The following is a 21,552-nucleotide window of genomic DNA, read 5'->3' on the forward strand; positions in this document are numbered from 1 at the left end:
TATTTAATACAAGAGAAAATTATTTCCTTAACATTTCCAAGAGTAAAATCTAGGAGTCAGACAGCGGGGGAAGTTGATGATCAATCGGATTCCCTTATTTTGAAAAATTAACGGTGATTTGATTTCATTTTTACTGAGAGTCATTCCCTGAGGAAAAATAGCCGTACTGAACAGTTTAAAGTAAGATAAATGTTATTGGTCTAGACGACATCTGGTCTACAGTTATCAGGAGGACAGTACTGAGTACATTAAGGAAATCATCATAAGCAATACACTGTAGTCAAATGATATCATTACGGTAACATGCCAGGTACCAAATGAAACGTTACTATAAAAAGTCTGTCCTTCCGGCACGTGCACTGAGCGTTTATCTTCGGATCTTTTGGAAGAAGATGCTTTTTCCTTGTGTCAATAAACGTCTCTTTAACTTGTTAAACCGCAACGGTTCGCACGTTGTAAACAATGTAATAACTGCTGGGTCGATTTTGTGCCTTATCAAATAGAAGGAATTATAGCTTTAATTCTTAAACTTGCATCTGTTACTGCTACCTGAATGATCCTGGTAGTTAAGCCGTCAACTGAATGAAAACAAACGTGTTAAGTGGTAAACACGAGTTATTTCTCATTTAGTGAGGATCACATTCATAGCGAACGTATTTAGCGGTTGTGTAGTTGCATTTGTTGGATGGACAATCTGACAAATGCAAGATTTCGAAGATGATGATCGAGTGTGACATCTAATCTATGGCAGATCAAACTTTGCAGTTGTACTAGAATAGAAATATGCCGGATGTAACTTCTTGACATTTCCTACAACGTGCGTGAGTAAGATGATAAAAATGTAAACTTCAAATGTAAACCGACTTGATTCACCCCATCCAGCATTAGAAAAATATATTTCTCGTGATGCATTGGTTTACTACAGACTGCTAGAAAATCAGAACCACCCTGTACCCTGTATTGTTTTAGCTCTGAGCGAATAGTGGCAAATAAAAAACTCATCACACCGTAACAACTAAAATAGGGGGAAACTTTGCGTCTTAATACAAAACGTATCTATTATAGATATGTAACGCACTTTGTAGAAGATGACTTAGAAACACACTGTTCATAAGCATGCATTTCCCGTTCTAATTCGGGTGAGTTAAAGGCAGATTGTTTCCCGGATTAAGCAGTGCTTTGTTTCATATTAGACAGGGTTTGACTGCGACTGTTTGTCAATTATGTCACATGTTTTGTAGAGAAAAGATTAAAGGCACTGAATAAATATCATCGCCGCCTGCAGGTGCTCATCTGATAATGGCCAATATGCAAAACATGGTTCTTGTCTGATTTACTCCCTGAGAGATTATGTAAAAGCGCTTATATTTCAGTTGGTTTGCCAGACAAGAGGTTCTTAACCAGTTTTGTATAAAACATCGGCTTTATGTTTGTGTCACATTTTATTCCTTTTTCTTAGAAACATCATATTCTCTCTGTCTGATGTGGTCTGAATCGTTTGATATTGTATCACTGTATCAGACGGTTGTAATTTGTTTACTGACATATGTAAACGTTTTAATAATATTTGAACATTGCCAAAAATTATGTCATATTTTGGCCTGGCTGTTATAGTATATCCCAGCTGTTCCTTAAGTCGCAGTGTCTTCTGTAAATTCAATGTCCAAAATGCTTTAAATTTTATGTTAAAAGATAACGAAACAGCCCTACAAATAGATGTAATGCTTAATTACATGGTAAGAAAATCACTACTTTCAGTACTGTATATGAACTTAAACCATTATAGTAGTAAAGGGAGGTAATAAAAAACAATGTATTCAATAAAACATTATTGTGCCCCCCCCCCCCTCCCCCACCCCCATGAGTAGTGGAGGCATATAGATTTGCTCTTGTCCGTCCGTCCGTTTTTCCGAAAATGTTGTGTCGCGCCTAGCTCCAAAAGTATTTGACATAGAGTCACAAAACTTTACAGGAATGTTGGTCAGCATGTGTAGTTGTGCACCTGGTGTTTCACGTCCGGATTCATTCAGTCGTGTAGGAGTTATGGCCCTGACTTTGTAAAAATTGGTCATTTTAATTTTGTGTCGTGCGTAGCTCCAAATGTATTTAACCTAGAGTCACCAAAGTTTTCAGGAATGTTGGTCAGCATGTGTAGTTGTGCACCTGGGGTTTCGCGTCCGGATTAATTCAGTCGTGTAGGAGTTATGGCCTCTGACGTAGTAAAATATTGGTCATTTTAATGTTTTGTCGCGCGTAGCTCCAAAAGTATTTGACCTGGAGTCACCAAAGTTTACAGGAATGTTGGTTAGCATGTGCAGTTGTGCACCTTGGGTGGTTTCGCGTCCGGATTAATTCAGTCGTGTAGGAGTTATGGCCCCTTACTGTGTTAAAAATTGGTCATTTTAATGTTGTGTCGCGCGTAGCTCCAAAAGTATTTGACCTGAGTCACCAAAGTTTACAGGAACGTTGGTCAGCATGTGCAGTTGTGCACCTGGGGTTTCGCGTCCGGATTCATTCAGTATTATGGGAGTTATGGCCCCTGACCTAGGAAAAAATTGTCATTTTAATGTTTGTCGCGCGTAGCTCCAAAAGTATTTGACGTAGAGTCACAGAACTATACGGGAATGTTGTATCTTAAAAATTGTTTAACCTGAGTCATTAAACCATGTTACAGTGACAGGAGTGGGGGGGGGGGGGGGGGCACCTGTGTCCTATGGACACACATCTAGTTCTATGTAAATCAGTTGTCAGACCTTTGATAAATATTAAAAAACAACTACTGAAAATAGCATTTAACAAGAAATTAATATATTTTATGTCAAAAACGAAAAACGTATAAAGAGATACATTATGAACCTTTAAGTTTATTTTTTTTTTGTTCTGTTCCTCATTTATTTATGTTTGATTCTGTTTAGAGTTACTTTTATGCTATTAATGCTGCGTTTCTCAATGTAAATGAGTGCATGTTCTCAGCCGATGTGTACTTGAATACTTTAAAACATACCTTTACTTTCATATGGAATGCTTTGTAGGTGGCTGCGTTCGTTGAATGAGTCTCTTACTATTGGACATTTGCCCTCGATTTTACGTATTCTGTGACGGTAGAATGCCGTAAAACCCTAAAGGGACGGGCTGGTTACATAATTGTATTTTATTCGTTTCACCGTGCGCTAAAATGTTGTTTTTTTGATGGGGGGGGGGGGGGGGGGGGGGGGGCGAGGGTGTGCGGGTTTCTGCCAGGTCATTAAGTACGTAAGTACATTATGTCAACTTGACAGTTCCATGGGTTGTGATTTTTTGATTTATGATGTATTTATATGAGCATAATTGGCATTTTACAACGAGCCAGTGCTTATTATTTCGTGTGTAAGGGAATCACAAGGTCATGATAAATTCTTTCTTCATTGTCTCGTAATGTAAGAGAATGAAGGGGATACGAGAGTGAGGTTTGGTACCAGTAAACTAGTGCGGTTTTACCACTCACCATTCCAATGTGGTGGCCTGCTGTGTTCTTTCTTGATGTTCGTGGCTGCTTGCTACTTCTATGTTCTTATCATCGCCTTCGTTTCTGTTAATATATACATGTACTTAGTTAACATATACGTCTATAGATTTATTTGAACCCTTTTCCCATGTGGATTGCCGAATAGCTCATGAATTTTGCTTTTCCTGTTGATGTCTGTATTTGTTTTAAAGTATTTTTATTCTGTTATTTCTAACTGAATTTGATTCAAACTTTAAATAGTTGATCCAAATCATAAATGTGATATACATCATATGGCACAAGGTTTTTAACTTATAGTGGATTATAGGCGATTTGTAGTAAGAATTTCAGGTTATTTTACTGTGTCTATTATTACAATAGAATTGATTCAAACTTAACATCATCACCCACATCATATGAAACAATGTCCATGGACGTATTTCATGAAGAATGAATGAATGTAGTAAATAACTGGACAATATAAAAAGGACCGTATCATCGAAGAGAAATTAATTTGAAAACTTACTTGAAATAGCATTTGTATCAAGCATAATTAGTGATAATTTTTTTTAAATATAGCAACTTCACAAGTGCTGTAAGTGAACGTATTTGATGAAATGCATATTTTAAAATAAAAGAAACACTTGCCTGTTTTAGAAAGATAAAATATTATCAACAAAAACTGTTTAAAAGACAAAAGCTATTTGAATTATGTTGAATTGTGTAAGACAGGCATTTTTATATTTTTGCATTATTCTTATAATCAGAACATCACATTTAATTTAAAATGTTTCTATTTTATTACTTACAGTATCAAAACGTCTGTTTCACATCATGCTTACAGAAGTTGAATAATAATAACCAAGAATACGTCTTATATAATAGATAACAAATATTTATGTACGATGTAGGTAGCAATTTGTTTTCTGTTTTAATGCCGCAAAGATCAAAGTGACACTTATTTGTTTTTCCTATCATATAGAGAACGAATGTTAAAGTGAAATTCTTATTTTGTAACCCGAGACTAACAATAAAATGAGATAAAGTGGTCATGCAAGAATAGTATGTGGATTCTGATCAGCGTTAACTCTCTATAAATAGTAAAGTTTCTTTTCAAGCTGTGGAAATTTGATAGAGATTTACTTATTGAAGAGTTTTACTTTTTATTTGCGGTACTGTATAGAAAGAAACAATAGATGAATGAACCACAGGTGATCCTTTCCCAAGCAGACTACCATACCCTCAACAAAACAATCATAGAACACACAAATAAACACAGAACTGACAATCACAAGACATACAGTCACATCATAAATAAAACAAAATCAAGACCTTTCACTAGAATTATACATGACCTTTTGTTTTCAAGTCTATAGAGATTTAACAAATTATGACTTGATAAATTATGACTAACAGCAATCATGTATAATTTATTATTTCATCCTTTTAAAATGCAGTTTTATTTTATTATTAGAGTATGTGTACTAGATATTTCAACTTACAATAAGTTCGGGAAACTTACCTAAGATTAAACTGATACAAGTTAAAATACATTTATTTAATGAAAATCCAACACGGAAAGCCACGTGCCGAAACCGCTGCCTGCAAAAAGCCAACACGCCAAAACGATACTTATTACATACTCAGTTTGTAACTCCTTTAAATTTAATGTAACCTGAAACGTCAATATTTTTCCATATAGACGTTCAAATTGCATATCGGGTGTGTGACGTCATTTGTGACGTCAGTTTCATATATTTCGTCGCATTTAAAAGTTCTTTAATGACGACATTTTCAATTTCAGCTAGGCTTAATAACACTTTGTATCATTTATATGATAATTTAAGTGTACATGCGTATATGTAATAAAACGATTATCAGATTTGCATCAATAAATATGCTCTAGTTCTTTCGCGGAATAATATTGCGCTCCTGAAGTCGGGCATTTTTTCACTGCAGAACTCATGCATATTTCTCGATACAAATCTAACACCCGGCCGCGTCATACCAAAGACGTAAAAAATGGTACTAGTAGCTTCCTCGCTTGGCGCTCAGCATTAAGAGGATAGTACTAGGACTGGTCAGCCCGGTGTCAGTATAATGTGACTGGGTGGGGTATCATGCCACGTGTCTACGGCGTGATATTCCAGTGAGGCAGCACTATAAAGTTGGGCATTGTGCTCACTGCTACAAGTAGACATCGTCGTTTATATGACTGAAAAATTGTTGAAAAAGACGTTAAACCAAAACAAATCTAACAACCTTTAATTATCGCGCATTTCCGCGCTGGCTTGTCGTTTTGGCATGTTGGCATTCTTTAAACGCGCCAGCACACCAGAACGAAATGGTAGAAATCAGTCCCTGTTATTAAGGGCCCGGCAAAACAGGCTTGAAGCTATATTTCAAAACAGCTCAGTCAGGATATGATTTAAGAACTGCCTAAAATAGTGTCCTCCGCCTGTTCTGTTAGACAAAGCCAAGTCAAATTTACTTTTGTCGATAAAGCTATCTACTTGTCTATTCCGTAAGTATGAAGAAGCTTTTCGCAGATTGAAACAAAGAAAACTGCTGTTATAAATTGTTTTGTTTCTTGTTTAAGAAGAGTATTTCATCTCACAAGGACAAATAAAAGTACAATAGACGCATACTGAGGTAAATTATTCGTTTAATGATAGAAAATCATCTGTATTCGCCTTCTTTACTGTACTAGGAAATACATTATTTCAGAGTTTACAAGATAAGTTTGTCGTGCACGAAACGATTACGATAAACCGAATGTATGAGCTAGCATTAAATGTACGTCTTTATGCTAGTAATTGAGTTGTCATGGGAACTTATTTCATTTGAAAGAATTTTATTAGTATCTTATTCAACAAAAACATAGGTTAAAATTGACATTTTGATTAACGCACTGGCCTTAGCAGATAAAAAATCATCTTATGTTAGCAGAGGTTGTCACAATATTATGTCAAATGTGGTGTTCTGTTCGGCCATCACATTATTGACACATCTGGCCAGATGTTTTAAACATATTGTCAATATTATTTTTGGATAGGAACACTGGCCTTTCTGTCTGAATTTTGTCTACCTAATACTCTCGTATAAAACAATGACACTATGCAGTTCTAGTGAATCCCGCCAAGAAGACCACATCCCTGTTAACTTTTCCATTTCTTTATAATTTATTTGTATACACTAGACTGGACAGTACACTTGATGTATGGATGATTTGCATTTTCATATGATTGTAGGATGGAAACACGTCACGTAAATGTAAAACTGAAGTGTGCTTTTGAAAAAGGAAAGAATACTTATATATACAGTTTTGTTCACCGACTCCAGGATTTATAGTTTATTTTCCTCTAAACCTTAAGCATGCCTAAGTTAAGATAAAACATGATCGTGTAAATTGCTTGAGATATTGAGAGAGAAAGACAATGAATTGTTTTGACAGTGATTTTTCTATGAAAAATACATGTTTTGGGCATTAAATCAATAAGATTCGGGACAGCTTCAAGCTTAAGATTTGTAGACCGAACGTTATTTCACAAAACGTAACATTGCCTTATCTTTCACGACCCGAGGTGTTATTGCATGAAGCGTACCAATGCATGATATGATTAAGAGATGGAAAATTATTGCAAAAAGCATATCAGTGCTGTGATTACGAGATGGGAAGTAACTGCATTAAGCATTTATTCGTCAGATAGGATTAAAGCTGGGGAGTTATTGCATAAAGAGTATCAATGCCAGAAACAATTAAGAGCTGGAAAGTTATTGTTTAACGGGTATCAGTGCCAGATATGGTTACAGTAATTGTAACAAAAACGTATCAAAGTCAGATCTGATAACTGTCCGGAAAGTTTTTGCATTAAGTTTACCAGCTCCAGATGTTCTTATGAACTGGGAAGGTGTTGAATAAAGTGTGTCAGTGCCAGATATAATGTGCCGGAAAGTTATTGCATAAAGTGTATTTATGATAAATATGATTACGAGCCGGGAAGTCATTGTATCTACAATGTAGAAACGATTCTACAGTTACGTATGCTAAATTAATGATTGAAAAATATGCATCGTAAACATGATAAATTTGTAGATCTTTAACGTATTTAGTCAAGTCAATTTAGAATCTTTACATTTTGAACTAAGTTGCAGATTAATACTTGAATATATACTTCTACATAAAATGTATAGTAAGAGAAGAGAGAGCTCCACGACGTGATTAGGGGCCTCCGTGGCCGAGTGTTTAAGGTCGCTGACTTCAAATCACTTGCCCCTCATCGATGTGGGTTCGAGCCTCACTCAGGGCGTTGAATTCTTCATGTGAGGAAGCCATCCAGCTGGCTTACGGAAGGTCGGTGGTTCTACCCAGGTGCCCGCTCGTGATGAAATGCTGCACGGAGGGGCACCTGGGGTCTTCCTCCACCATTAACCTTTAGCCTGCTGGCGGCGAGTTATTCTGCCTTTGCGACCAGTGCAGACCAAGATTAGCCTGCACATCCGTGCAGGCTAATCATGGTCTGCACTGTTCGCTATTCAGTCAATAAATTAATTTTCAGTGAACACCCCTTCGAATAATGAATGGTAATGCCCAAATTGAATGATGGGCCAGTCCATTATAGAAATTTAGCAGGCTAAGGGTTAAAGCTGGAAAGTCGCCATATGACCTATCATGTGTCGGTGCGACGTTAAATCCAACAAAACAAAAAATAATACTTGAATTTATATTCTTTAAGGAAATAGCTTCCAGATTTGTTTATCATTTACAGGTAAAGAAAAGAAACAAGGCAAAAGACAAAATTCTTTACAAGGGTAAGTAACTTTATTCTGTTTAATTTATTGTAACTTGTTACAAAATATTTAAAGTAATACAGAACAATATAGCAAACTCAGTGCGTACCGTAAATGATATTCATTCAGCAACATACAAATCCGATTTTATTCTGTAACTTTTTAGAACTAATTTACATACTCCTTCACGGTAAACACTGCGTGATGGAATAGCATTATGCGTGACTTTGCGTGCTAAAATCGAATAGAATGGATTTTCAAATAACTTGGCATGAATGTGTACCACAGTAAGACGACGTGTCGCGCGCAAGACCCAGGTCCGTAGCTCAAAGGTCAAGGTCACACTTAGACATTAAAGGATAGTGCATTGATGGGCGTGTCCGGTCCATATCTTTGTCATCGATGGATGGATTTTCAAATAACTTGGCATGAATGTGTACCACAGTAAGACGACGTGTCGCGCGCAAGACCCAGGTCCGTAGCTCAAAGGTCAAGGTCACACTTAGACTTTAAAGGATAGTGCATTGATGGGCGTGTCCGGTCCATATCTTTGTCATCCATGGCTGGATTTTCAAATAACTTGTCATGAATGTGTACCACAGTAAGACGACATGTCGCGCGCAAGACCCAGGTCCGTAGCTCAAAGGTTAAGGTCACACTTAGACGTTAAAGGATAGTGCATTGATGGGCGTGTCCGGTCCATATCTTTGTCATCCATGGATGGATTTTTAAATAACTTGGCATGAATGTGTACCACAGTAAGACGACGTGTCATGCGCAAGACCCAGGTCCGTAGCTCAAAGGTCAAGGTCACACTTAGACGTTAAAGGTCATTTTTCATGATAGTGCATTGATGGGCGTGTCCGGTCCATATCTTTGTCATTCATGCATGGATTTTAAAATAACGACGTGTCGCGCGCAAGACCCAGCTCCGTAGGTCAAAGGTCCTAAACTCTTACATCGGCCATAACTATTCATTCAAAGTGCCATCGGGGGCATGTGTCGTCCTATGGAGACAGCTCTTGTTTTTAAAAAATATTCCGGTGCTCGCTTGATTAAAAACATTTTTATCCTTCACCGAAACAAGCAGATGTTCTCTGTTTATGAGAGTATACTTTTTAAAGCTGTGCTTTAAAGGCTTATTATGCTTTACATTATGAAAAGTACCGTTTTTTAAGGTTTCAGATAGTCCTTAGCAATGTGAAAACATCGGCGTTGTGCAAATGTATATAAAATATTTCTGCTCATATTAAGATAAACATGGTTGGCTTGTTTTTACAATATATTAACCACAAAATTTGACAAATGTAGATTAATCTGTTAGTATCCTCAATTTATAAATAAAATGAAATATAGGCGTTGGCATTTTATCTAAAAGGTGTTGCATATAATCAGTAATTCCTCAAGTTGACTTAATCAAATTGTTGAGAGAGTTGACAATTTTTAGCAATTTGTTCACGTCGTAAATTAAGTATTGTTCATGTTAAACACAGATGATGAAACAATTGATACTTGTTGACAATACTGTCTAAATTTTATTCAAAGTATTTATGACGTATGGATACAACTGAATTGGTCTTCTCTTAACTTAAAATTCACTAGTATTAGGTTTCAGTAATAGTGTTTATGGTCTTTTTTGTAGTATGTACAGTTATGTGTGAAGCATTAACTTGAAGTAAAACCTATAGGTACAAATGAACGAACTGTTACCTGATATTGACTAGCAATGAGTCTTTAAGTATGGTTCCAGTTATTTTAGGGCTTCACCAGCCTGTTCTGTGTATTTCTTAATGCCTGCGTATTTAAAACAGTTTATAAGAATCTTACATGACCCCCTGTGAAAGACTGGTTTTACGCATGCCGAGGGACAGCGTGGGATAGGAGGAACCGAATTTCTTACTCAGCTTTTTTGTTGTTATCTCTCCCAGATATTGCCGTATTTCAATGAAAATTGAAAACCCTATTTCATAACCTTTCCGTTTAAATAAAACATTGAAGTAAATTAAAATAATTTTTATTGAACCGTAACAAAAACAGAAAGTAAGAGGACGCTCTTTTTCGGGCAAAAGACTTATTTAGTACGTGTAGTAGATCATTAAATATGCACGAGTTCTGCCGAGAAGGTACTGGGCGACTGTACTCAAAGGACACGTCTCTGCAGAAGTTATGAAGTAATTTTGCATCGTTTACTTGCAAGTGACAGGATTTCGGCAGTTATTATAATCGAAATCATTTAAATTGATGAAAACGTCAATATCAGATTTTGCACACGATTACCAATAATGGGAATATATTTGTGAAAATACCATGATGTCCATTAAAGTGATCGTGCTGTTTCAGACAAGGCCATAATTGTAATATAAAATAGGGTTGATTTTAAGCGCAAAGCTAATAGTTTTTATCTGTGAAAATCGTGTAGTACTTTTATATTCTTTTAAAATTAAATTTTTATGTTTAATTCAAAACCCTAGGCTACACGCACCAAAGTGCGTATTGTTTTCTGAAATATACGTACACTTTGATATAAAAACACTAAATTGTTTAGAAATTCAAACAAATACCTACATTTGCATTCAGAAATTTCACATTAGACCTTAGAAGTTTAGAAACATAAATATATTCTGTAATGGCCGGAAATCCTGACAAAGCAAGAATCTGTAGTTCACCAAAATGAAAACAGACATGCAACACAGTCATTTCATTTTGATGTTAAGTGAGTTAATGTGCTTCTATAGACTGCTGTATTTTAAAGAAGGACATGTCCCCTTTTCCTCCAATACACTATGTCGTATCAAAATGTCATATTTAGTAATAAACAGTAACAAGAATGCTGTCAGAATTATATGACACATGTCAGCTGAAGATGTTATTAAGTCGAAAAAGGAAATAATTGACATGAAGTTTTTGTTAATACCTACATGCCCACTTGATGTAGATTGTGTATAAATACTGATCAAACCTCATGCGTTTACCTCGATATTTCTGCAGATATTATTCATAATTCTGATAGAAAATTTATCACATTTTCTATACATTTACAGAAATGTATTGGTAAGAACATATTGCATTTCAACGAAAACAAACTATGCAAGGGTGCCATTTCATTCATTTTATGGAATAGAGCAATTTTTGAAGAAAAACAGTATTTTGTAAAACAAGAAATTATCAGTTACAAGGATTTAGATGTGTAGGTATTGACTTTCTACTGATTTATTGTCAAATATCTTCCTCCCCAATGTATAACAGGGTTAAAAAGATATTTTATTTTTGTAAAACTTTCTTGACATATAACGAAATTCGCTTTTTTGTAAACGTTACCAATTTGTGTGTATCTTTGTAACCCTTTTAAGACGACTTCGTTGAAACCGTAGAACAAATCAAATGATCACTCGATTTTCTTGAACTTTTGCATGTTTTCAAATGTATTTGGAGTTTCGTTAAGTGTTTTAAGAGATTTATTTGAATAAAATGGAAGCTGTAGGTACTGAGTACACAAGGAACACATGCAGCTGCAGTATTGTAATGTCCGAAAAACCACCTACAATGTGAACAATCATGTCTACGTCATGTTGTTGATGTATCTCAAGTTTAATTTGAACTTGATGAAAACTGTTGATGGAGTTTGCTACATATATCACAGATGTAGTTTATTGTTGAAGTTCAAAAAGGGGAATAATGCAACAAATATGAAGGTCTAAATAATATACGTGTGAATCCTTCATCTTGATGATGTTAACTAAGTTTCATTTGAATTGGATGGAAAATATTTACGAGGAGAACACCAAGTATTGTTGAATAAAGAAAGGAAGCATAACTCAAGAAAACTTAGTCTTAATATGCAAGTCCCGATAATGTTCCAACTGCATGTTTATGACGTACAAAGAGTTTCGTTTGAATTAGGTGGATACTGTTGGAGTTGGTTGATTATGTCAGAAAGTTTGACTTTTGGATGGAATGACATAATGACGGAAAGTTTACACATTATGTCCTTCTCTGGACTTCGAAAGGTGATTTAGTGACTTCTGTGCATATCGACTGATATATCACTGTAGATCGTAATCATACAATGAAGACAGAAATAGCATTGAATATCAAAATCATACAAAATCGTCTTAAATTGCAGTGTGTATAGTAATCATACAATATCGACCGATATAGCACTGATTAATAAGTATATATCATCCACTGGCGTTTTTATTTGTTCTGGAAAATATGGTAGTCCGACGTGAATCTGTTGGCCAGTCCATTGTACAGATAATCATTGAAGTGCATTTACATTTATGTCACCTTTCTTGTTTAGAAATAATTATTACTGAAAACACTTTGATATTAGTGTCAAAATTTCTCATTATTTTGATTAGCCAGTATTTGATAAATGACTATTTACCGCATTTCTAATTAGATACAGTAAACCGTAACATGATTTTGAAGTTTATAGTACTATTGCCTTAAAAAGGATAAATACAATTGTATTCATAGGTGTCATTCATGCGACTCTGCGATCAGCATTAAAATATATTTAATCTATCCTAACTTCTTGAAAAGAAATAAATAATTATAATGCTGATGAAACAAACGCAATGTTATTCAATAGCAGACTTAAACAATACAAAGATGTTGAATGAGGGCCTGTCTTGCGTGCAGATTTGACGTTATTATGGATGATTATAACATGTTTTTGCTTAAAATGCCACTATCAGACGCTCTCTTCAGCAATAATGCCCAGACTGAGTGAATTATTTTATTTTTGCTATCAGTATCGATTGGTAAAATATTAGTTATTATCCTGAGCTATTTTTGCACCACAGTGAGAAACACATCACGTAGGCTCTGTTTTCTGAAATACAGGTTGGAATTTGAATTAAAAATACGCCCTGTGTATAACTTGAAGTACCTATTTTCGTTTATATTCACGAATACGCACAACAACGTAAATATCTATGGTAGAAAAATATAAGAAGATTCCTTGAAAGCATTGAATACAACCTAGCAAGATAGGAGCAGACTCGGTTTGACTGAATCTGTTCATGACAGGAAATTCAATGTGCGTGCAAAATCATTCAAAACAAGGATAAATATCAAACAGGGAATGCCACGTTCCAAAAACTTCAGCCCATCCCCCACGCCCACACACACCAAAAAGACCACAGCACGTAGATGTGCACACTGCCAACACACACATACTCGCATACAAAGCAAACACACGAGGACAAGGAACACAGTGGGGCACCGCCGGCAAAACACAACGGGGAAGCTTAGCCAATATCACTGGCTTAAATGGAATCTTATACATATAATTGAATGAACTCTGTGATACAGAAGGACCAGAGATCTCCAATGACTCATTCAAACCGAGTGAGCTACAATTATGTTTGGTTGTGTTCTATGCCTAACAAAAGCATCTTCTTTTATGTTTAATCAATAAGAACAAAACTGTCTTCGTAACATCCGGCGAACTAAAACGCTTCGACATAACGAGCAGCTCAATATGATATCTGCATTCATTCCTTTTTGCACGTTTTTTCTTTTGAAATTTGTCATATGAAACAGATGATAAATTACATTCACAATTTGAAAATCAATTAGACGCATGTATGCAATTTGTTCAAATAAAGCGAGAAACGTAGAAGAATTAGGATGTTTAAAAATAAATTGCGGCGTACTAGTTGACAGTGTGTGGATGCAGAACTATGCGTACTTAAAACACAACCGTGTATCCATACCAAAATGGAATTTTTCAAACCATGATGTTTATCTTGTATAATTACAATTGTTCTTTTTAAATTGTTCCAATATTGCATACTTTTAAAGTTATGAATCTCAGCTTACGTTGGTTGTTGAAATAGGACGTGTTCTAACATTGCATTGAAATTCAGATGACGTCCGGTAAAATGCACGGGTCTATGCTATGCTAATACTTAGTATGTAAATATACTAATTTCATCACAGAATACTGGAATTATATTGTACATTGTATGTTTTTTGAAAGTGAAACTATTTTTGAATCATTTTGAATGTCATTTGTAAGTGCAATATTACTAATATTATATCAGTATAGTAGAAACAGCTGTTGTATAAACCATTTCTCAGTTTTGTAGTATGTGTTAAGAATTTCCAAAAGAAGGTGATAATGGCTTGTCAAAACGTAAAAGTACATGTACAATTGGTTTGAAAACAGAAAAGGTTTTATATCGAGTAACCGAGCATATGAAGAAAAATTACATTCAAATAAGTCATAAGTATGGGACCCATGTCAATTCTGTTTCATTTGATAACGTATCTGTAGGATCGACAGGCCCGTGTCGATACATCATTTAGAATTTATTTACTTGGTTTCTCATGCATTTTCTATACTGCAACAGTAGAACAATTGTTTTCTTCTTGTTTTTTCGTTTAAAGTCTTTTCGTGGTCAGCTCATGTGTAATTTGCTTACATGCGTGATATAAAAGATACGTATATATGAGCCGAATCATGAGAAAACCAACATTGTGCATTTGCGCAGTCTTGTCAGGATCATTGCTGTTCGCTAACGGTTTCTCTAATTGCAATAGGCTTTGAAAGCGAACAGCATGGATCCTGACTAGATTGCGCGGATGCGCAGGCTGATCTGGATCCATGCTTGTCGCAAATGCACCATGTTGGTTTCCTCATGGTGCGGCTCATATAGCGTGTGTAGTTTATTTACCCTCCCTGCCTTGACTGATAATATATTCGTAAAAGTAAAAAATAATACATTTCTAACCAAGAATTTATAACTTATGAACTTCTAAATCTAGGATAAGGCGATGATAAGGTTTTCATAAAATCATATTATACCTGATACTAATTAAATTCGTTAAATTTCCAGAATGTCATATAAATTATCTGAAAAACGTGTTTCAACTTCATTTGTTTTTGTTTAAATATATGTAGCAATTACGTGCTCATACAGCTGTAAAGAATTCGGTGATAGTGCCCACTTGAACTTTGCAAGGTTTACAATGCATAAAGCTTAAAATGTAGACCACACTTGTGCTTTCTCTTTTAATAGAAATACTTAAATACTGCCAACAAATAATAAAGAAATATCTCACATGATGCTTTAAAGTTACAAAGCTTAACGGTGATTTGATTTTTTCATTATTGAGTGTCATTCTCGGAGAAAATAAAACAAATGTTTTTGTCTATACGATATCTAGTCTACAGTTAACAGGAGCACTGTGTTGAGTACATTACGATGATAATAAAAAGCAGTATGTTTTGTAAGTCAAACTTATATCAAGTAATTATACTTAATTGAAAAGAGATTTACCCCCACTTAAGTTGTCAGAGTTCATTTTTCACTTAGTCTGTGTACTAACGACAACTTTCAAATTAAGGCCACTGCTGTAAATCCAGCTTGAAAAAAAACCCAACTATTTTACAGTTTTACATAAATAGAATAAATTTCCCTGTTTTGAGAGACCATCTTTGAACAAAGTCCGTTTCTTTTTCCCCATGTTGGACTTTGCAGAAATGGTTTGTCTGTATTTATAAGAGACGAATGTTTGTCCATTATGTGAAATAAGTAATAGAGAAAAGATTGTAGGCACTGAATAAAACAATCTGATAATGGCCAATATTCATGACATTTATGAGTCTTGTCCTAATTACTTTGTGAGAGATTATGTAGAAGAGATTTATATTTCAATCAATATGCCAGATAAGAGGGTCTTAACCAGTTTCGTATCAAACATTTTGTTTATGTCACATGTTATTCCCCTGTTCAGAGGCACCGTATTCCATTTATCTGATGAATCTAAGTCTTATAATGATATTAAATCACTGAATCAGACGTTTGTAATATGTTTCAAATTGCAAGCTTGTTCAAGTTAATTTTGTTTCATTAAGAATGTTCATAATAGCATACAATGGTTAATTCTGATTCTAAAACTATATAGTTTCTTTTGTATATTATTTGTAGACAGTATAAAAGAAATTCCCATTTTATGTAAGGATCTTGAACGAAAAATTTGAAATATCCAGGTCCAGTGTACAGAGGTAGAAAGTAAAATTAATCGTAATGGTATCCAACTTCACACACTGTAACTTCTTGACCGAAGATTAAACAAAAACTATGATATATGTGGATTTAGACATTTCATCCCTCCTTTTATAATAAAAATAACATAAATCTCTGACAAAATGCACAAGATGTTATTTTTTTCACATTATATTTGATGAAATATAAAAGTTTTAATAAGATTATAATATTTAAGGAAACAGAATGAATTACAGTATGGAACAATACAATGACCAGAATGAATAGTGATATACATAAAATATGAAATAATTGATAAAGATAGCCAAACATTGTAACATATTGGCTTAGCTGTTAACATTAACTGTTTTCAGTTGTGTTCCTTCTTGATCTATGTTTGTGTCTCTTTGTCGTTGTTGCATTCTTATATGTTAATGAGTACATGTTCTCAGCAACTTTGTACATGCATACTTTTATAAATAGCCCTATTTTTATAAGACGTGTTGTAAAGAAGGCTGCGTTCTTTGAATGCGGCTGTTACTTATGGACTTTGTCCTTCCTTGTTTTTACATACTCAAAGATAGTTATCTTGTAAATCCTAAAAGGGACGGACAGGCTTCATTATGATCTCTTACTTTTTTGCCGTGCCCTGAATGTTTTTGTTTTTCTAGTTTCTGTCAGGTCATTCAAACATATGTTTACGGTTCCATGGGTTGTGATTTATGTGTGTGTGTGTTGTGTGTTCGGGTTTAACGTCATATAAACGACGGTGTCTACTTGAGGCAGTGAGCACAATGCCCAACTTTATAGTGCTGCCTCACTGGAATATAACGCCGTATATCACACGTGGCATGATACCCCACCCAGTCACATTATACTGACACCGGGCTGACCAGTCCTACTAGTACCATTTTTACGTCTTTGGTATGACGCGGCCGGGGATTGAACCCACCACCTCCCGCACTCAAAGTAGACGCTCTACACATGGTCATGATAAATAATATTTAATGTTTCTTTGGCGAAACAATTTGTACCAACGACATACGTGCATATGTACAATTAAAAAGAAAACTAAACAATGTTTAGACTAGGTATTGTAGAAAATGCCAATAGAAAAAAATGGAGAGCAAGAAGTATCTGCTTCACTTTACTTTTTCAGATCTCTAAAAATATTCCAGTCTACTCTTATCCATATATCAATCAAGCATATGTTAAAACTTGCCCTGCCGCCCCCCCCCCCCCCCCCCCCCAAACTTAAAATATTTACTTACCCGTCGAAATATTTATTGGAAGGGTAGGCAAAAAAATAGAGGAATGTACGGTTTCCCATTGAAATGATTAATAGAATGGTTCATTACACATGCTGCTAAAAATGAAAAAGTAGTTGAATGAATATACAATGTAATTATAGTATTAACAATATTTTACCCAGACATTTTAGACTAGTGAATTTTGTTCATTTACTTTGTTTGATAATATTAGGTATTTTTATAATATAATAAAAGTATCATCATAACGGACACTAGATCTGGAATTCTATATTCGGTTCTCGATGATTTTGCCAGGTCGGATCACACGCAATTACCTGGCAAAATTCACTCGAGCCGATTACAATATACAGTATCCAGTATCATGCTACTATTATAATAACCCTATAATATTTAACTACCGTCAACTACGTGTTCAGCCGTGGTGTATTTGTGTCTAGAGTTAGATAGGAACATTTTTATTGCCACGGCAGCCCGGGTTCGACCGACTCGGGCAAGTTTTTGTTTCTTTTTAGTTATAGAAACGAATAGATATATTCTAATGTTCATAGTGTAACCAAACTTATATTTTCAAAGAAAGATCATTTTGAGCCCAAATCTGGATGTCAGTGCCTTTAAAAATGTTTCCATGTTATTGCTTTGTATAGTATATTTACGGCATGCTTACAGAAGTTAATAAATACAATTTTTACCAAGAATACATCTTATATAGTAGATAGCAAAACTTTATACACAATATAGGTGGAATAAGTTTTTATTTTATAATGCAGCAAATACCAAAGTGACATCTTTGAGCTATTTGTTCTTTTTTCTTATTCAGATCTGTGTTAACACTTTAACAGAAAATGTTATTAAAGAATGCAAGTTAGCACTTGAAATTGTATTTATTTTTTTCTTGCTATAATGTAAAGAAAGAAACAACAAATTCACGAAACAAACGTGACTCTCAACAAAATAATCAAGGAACACACAAATTGGCACAGAACTGACAATTACAAAACATGCAGTCACATCATAACTCATGAACAAGACAAAATGCAAGACTTTTCACTGAAAATTGATTGCATTTTAATTTCAGTTTGTAATTCAGTTTAACTTAATCATTACAGAATAAATATACTAGTTATTTCAACTCACAGTAAGTCCTTTAAAGTGATATAGATTAAACTGGTACATCCTACATGTTAAAATACAGATATTAAAATCAACAGAAAGCCACGTTCCAAAACCGCAGCCTCCCAAAAGCCAACACAGCAGCACGAGATTTAGTGCGTCGATACGACAAATATGGTTTTTGTTGTGTTTGGCGCGCAAGTTTGTCTTTCTGGCATGTTGCCATGTTAGCGCTCTTCAAACCCACCAACACGCTAGAACGAAATAGTAGAAAAAGCCACCACACTTCAGGGCCCGACAAAACAGACTACAAGATATATATCAAAACAGCTCAGTTCCGATGGGGTTTAAGAATTGCCTAAAATAGAGGCCTTCGCCTGTTCCGCCAGACACAACCAAGTCAAATCTACTCAGGTCGATAGAGCTGTCTATTTGTCTACACTACAAGCATAAAGAAGCTATTAGCGGATTGCAACAAAGAAAAAGAGGTTATAAATTCGTTTTGTTTTTTCTTTTGCTTAAGAAGAGTATAATCATCTCTCAAGGAAGAATAAACGTACCAATGATGTCTACAAGCATACCGACATAATAATTTTTCGGTTAATGATAGCATATCATATTTGTTCTCCTTCTTTATGTGCTTTGAAATCCAGTAAGGCTTGAAGTAAATAATCTAATCTACAAGATGATAAGTTTGTCTTGCACGGAACGATAATTATAGACCAAATGTATGGACAAACATTAAATAATCGTTTAAAGGTTAGTAATATAGTCGCCTTTGGGAACAGATGGCATTTGAATAGCATTATTAGTGTTTTCTTCCATATGAACAGAATTTGAAATTGACTTTCTAATTAACTTTAACGTTCTGGCCTTAACATGCTGAAAAAGATCGGCTAATATCAGTAGAGGTAAACAAAACATTACGCAAATTTTGCGCTTTTTAAACTGAGTTTTGTTGGACTATCTCATCACTGACACGCCTGGTGAGGTATTGTAAAGATGTTTTCAATATGTATTTTTTTAATAAGAACATGGTCTATTAGGCTGATTTCTTTCTACCTAATATTCACGTATGAAAAATAACACTGTACTATTCTAGTGAATCCCGCCAGGAAGACCGCATTACTTTTGACATTTCCTTTTGTTCATATACTACATTAGACAGTACACTTGATGGATGGATGATTTGCATTGGAATCATATAAATGTAAACCTAAAGAGTACTTTTGAATTTCATTCACCGATTCCGTGATTAGGTTTATAGTTTATTTTTCTTTACACTTTCATCATGCGTTAGCTAAGATAAAACATGTCCATGCAAATTGCTTGAAGAATTAAGACAAAACGAGTGTTGTTTATTGAAACTACATGTTTAAGCCATTGAATCAAAACATTTGGGACAGATTCAGCTTTACACCTTTGAACAGTGCCTGGGAGTTATTGCATAAAGTATACCGATGTCTGATACGATTAAGAGCCAGGAAATTGTTGCATAAAGTTATATAAATGCCATAATTAAGAGCTAGGAAGTTATTGCATAAAGGATTTCAAGTGTCTAATGTCAAATAATAGCCGGAAAATAATTGCATATAAAGTGACAATGCCAGATGAGATTCAAAACCGGGAAATAATTGCGTAAAGGGCATCACTTCAAGATATGATTTAGAGTCGGGAAGTTATTGCAGATAGGATATCAATGCCAATTATGATTAAGATCCGGAAAGTTATCGCAATACGGGTATCAATACCAGATATGATAGAGAGCCGGGAAGTTCTTGTATAAAGCGTTTAAATACCGAATATGATAAAAGCCGAGAAGGCATTGCAAAAAAACGTATCAGTGTCAGATTTTATTACGATCCGGAAAATTTTGCATTAAGTTTACCAGTGCCAGATGTGGCTACCAGCCTGAAAGTTACTAAAAAAGTTTTACAGTGCAAAATATTATGGGACGGATTTTTTTTTTGCATAAAGTACATTTATGACAAATATGATTAAGAGACACAATGTTATGGAAGAAAGTAGGTGAGTGCCAGATATTTTGTGCCTGAAAGTTATTGCATGAATTGTATTTATGATAAATATAATTACAAGCTGGAAAATTATTGCGTAAGTTGTATCAGTGTCAGATATGATATTATAGAAACGATTGTACAGTGGCTTATGATAAGTGAATGATGGAATAGGCATCGTAAACATGATAAATGTGTAGATCTTCAGTGTAGTAAGTCAAGCGAATTTAGAATCTTTAGATTTTGACCTAAGCAGAATAATTCCAGTATAAGTATTATTTGAAGGAATGGTTTTTAGATTTGTTTATCATTTACAGGTGAAGAAAAGAAAACAAGACAAAAGAAAACGCTGTTAACTAGGGTAAGTAGCTTTATTCTATTTAATAATTGTAACTTGTTATAAAATTGTTAATGTAATACAAAATAATGCAGCAAAATCAGCGTGTGCCGTAGATGACGTTTATTCGCCATACGTACACATCCGATTTTATTCTATCACAGATATATGCCCAAACAAAAACAAAAACAGATTCGAATGAATCGGTGTAATAAATACTGAACAAATCGGGTGACTTGTTCACGATTTTATCACGATGCAAATAGTATGCAAATGAGGTAATGAATCGGTAATAAATCGTAAACAAATCGGGTTAATGAATCGGTAACAAATCAGGTCTTTGTTTGTTAAATAATGAATCGGTAACAAATCGGGTCTGCTGAAGATAAAGTGAAAGGAATTTTGAAATCAGTGGTAACGTACTAATAAATCGGTATGAAATCGTGCTAATGAATCGGTAATGAATCGTACTAAAGAAACAGCATTATTTTAAGGGACGAAAGAAAGCATGGGTACAAAAATATTTAGGATGAATTGTAATTCT

The 21,552-nt window shown here is 34.7% G+C and overlaps 1 protein-coding gene across 7 annotated transcripts in view; it reads left to right on the forward strand.

Moving 5' to 3' along the window:
• Positions 1–21,552, forward strand: part of LOC123531213 (secretin receptor-like) — a 129,467-nt gene that overhangs the window by 34,537 nt on the left and 73,378 nt on the right. For 4 of the 7 annotated variants that reach the window (XM_053517148.1, XM_053517145.1, XM_053517147.1 and 1 more), the window contains exons 2-3: positions 8,254–8,296; positions 20,989–21,032. The gene's annotated coding sequence lies outside the window, so the exon portion shown is untranslated. Of the gene's footprint in view, positions 1–8,253; positions 8,297–20,113; positions 20,769–20,988; positions 21,033–21,552 lie in introns of those variants that run through there. The other 3 variants (XM_045312005.2, XM_053517146.1, XM_045312004.2) reach the window with 3 other exon arrangements.

This window comes from Mercenaria mercenaria, chromosome 11 (genome assembly GCF_021730395.1).
Source record: "Mercenaria mercenaria strain notata chromosome 11, MADL_Memer_1, whole genome shotgun sequence".
Classification (NCBI taxonomy): Eukaryota; Metazoa; Mollusca; class Bivalvia; order Venerida; family Veneridae; genus Mercenaria; species Mercenaria mercenaria.